The sequence below is a fragment of the Apis dorsata genome, unplaced genomic scaffold (genome assembly GCF_000469605.1).
Source record: "Apis dorsata unplaced genomic scaffold, Apis dorsata 1.3 scaffold_390, whole genome shotgun sequence".
In the NCBI taxonomy this organism is placed as follows: Eukaryota; Metazoa; Arthropoda; class Insecta; order Hymenoptera; family Apidae; genus Apis; species Apis dorsata.
The window spans coordinates 561,926-564,343 of NW_006263651.1; positions in this window are offsets into that span (position 1 = coordinate 561,926).

The window sequence follows — 2,418 nt, forward strand, 5'->3', positions numbered from 1 at the left end:
AGAATAACGTTCACTGAAAAAAGTTGATTCGAAAAACGGTGATATAAAACTATTCGATTATCAAACATTGCATAATCAAGCAGATTCGTTCGGTTGATTGCATTAGCTGTTTGTGGAAATCGGATCATTTCGCGTGCATATATCCGTCTCCTTCGTTTACGAAACAAACACTGCATACAGTTCTAGCCGAGTGCAAACACGATTACCGTAATACACACGTAACCCAGGAAAATTGTGAAATTATTTCTCTTTCTCACTTGACGAATAGCGAACAATAAAAATAGAGTTGAAGATATCAAAACGATCAAATCAAAATTAAATTTTTGTCAATTTGACGATAATTTATAAGTAATCTTATTTTAATCATTCTTCCAATTATTAATTTTTCATTCGTAATTTTTCAATTTCTTTTTTTTTTTTTATTATCATTTTTCTTGCTCGCATGTGCATATTCTTCGAATCGACATGGATCTAAACGGAAATATTGATTCACGAGACTTTCCTCAATGGATCGATTATAAAATCGAACGAGACTCGATACGTGAAACAATATTCATTCTTCTCGACACTTCGAGAAACATAGTGATTCGCGTAGAAACTTTTTTAAAATTGTTCCGATAAAATTTTTTTGCGCCACAGATAGTTTCTGTAACGATCTCGTGTCCTCTTCAATTCTCTTTGCTAACATCATCGACAGTATCTTTGCCTCTTTGTTCGTTCTCGCCGATGGGTTATTATGTACCTTGAGCAGTCTCTCGAGCTACAATCATGATTCACTTTCTTAGTTAGCTTAACTTTCTTACCGAGTGTTCCAAGAATGAACGCAATAAAAATGTTTGCTCTTTTTAAAATTGTTCCCAAATTAAATGCATTCCAATAATTTTTTAACTTATTCTTTTGAACTTCTTTTTTTCAATCATTCATTGCATTTAATTTTCTGCACGATTGTTAATGTTATCCATTTCCATTTCGTATAACATTTTAAGAAAATCAGAAAGTTGCTTGATCAAACGAATCATACGATGATAAGCTTTACAAATTGTACAAATTATATACATTTCTCGCCTTATACATCCATTACTCACTCTATATTCTTTCTCTCTCTCTCTTCCTTCCTCCCTCCCTTCCTCCTTCTCTCTCTTTCTCTCTCTCTCTTATTCTTCGTTCTTGTTCTTAGCATAAAGAAACTTCAAAATCAAGTTTCGTGTAATTTGCAAAGAAAATCAAATATTAGAAATAAAAAATTGATAAAAAAGATAAGATATCTCTTCAATTCCACGAATAAAGAATGCAAATATCATGCAAATGTTACGATAAAAGGTGTCCTTAGAATCGCACGAACACCCTATACCTGATCATTTCCAGTGACCTTGATTGTTCTACTGGATTGTTGCCTGGATACCTACAGTCACGTAGGCAAGACAGGATTTTTCTTTTTCTTCCATTTTGCACGAAATACGTATACTTTACGACCGATGGAATATTCTTTGTTCTATTTTGTTCCGATCGTGACAGGGAGGAACGAAACCGATCCAATCCGGCGATTGCTCGTTCATACGTGTAACAGTTCCTAGCCTTGAGCCTCGATGTCGAAATATTCTCGTGGAGAAGCCGGCTTGATGTACTTACTTACATGTAATCGTTCGTTTCAATCACGTGTCTAGCCGCACGAAGCGATTACTTCATGAAAATGATAAATGAACTGTAATTTGTCATCGAGGAATAATAACAATAGTACGTATTTCCTCTTTTGTTCATTTTATCTATTTATTTATGATTTTTTTTTTATTTTTTTTAATCATCTTTATCTTTTGAAATTGAATCGCATTTTGACAAAATTGCATTTTGGCTTGGATTTGGATGACTTTTTGCAATGGTGGAGTTCTTTGCCATTATAATATCATATATATTAAAACGATAATTCAGCGAATCTAAAATTTATGTTAAATGAAGTAGAATTGAATTGAAATTCATTTTATTATTTATTAATAATTGTCAAATGTTTGCCATATATTACTTGCTGTTATATATTTTGTTATTATATCACGATTAAGTTAATAGATTTTAAATCATCATTAATATTCTACAAAAATTTCCTGTTGCAACGAAAATAAAAAAGTCCATTCAAACGAACGAAAAAAATTGTTAATGAGAAAAAATTATTACGAATGATCGTGTGATTTTTATTTTACTTTTTTTTTTTCGTAGGCAATGCAAGATTTTTACAATTATTTAAAGATTCCTGTATTTTATAATGTTCGATGTTGAATGATTACTTTTTACGAATTTACGAATATTTGTTCATGCTGGATTAATAGAATTAAGTTTCGATCGAAAATTTTATTACAAAAATAATATTTGTATTTGAATTAACACTTTCGATCCTACATGACGAAAAAAAAAAAAAAAAAAAAAAAA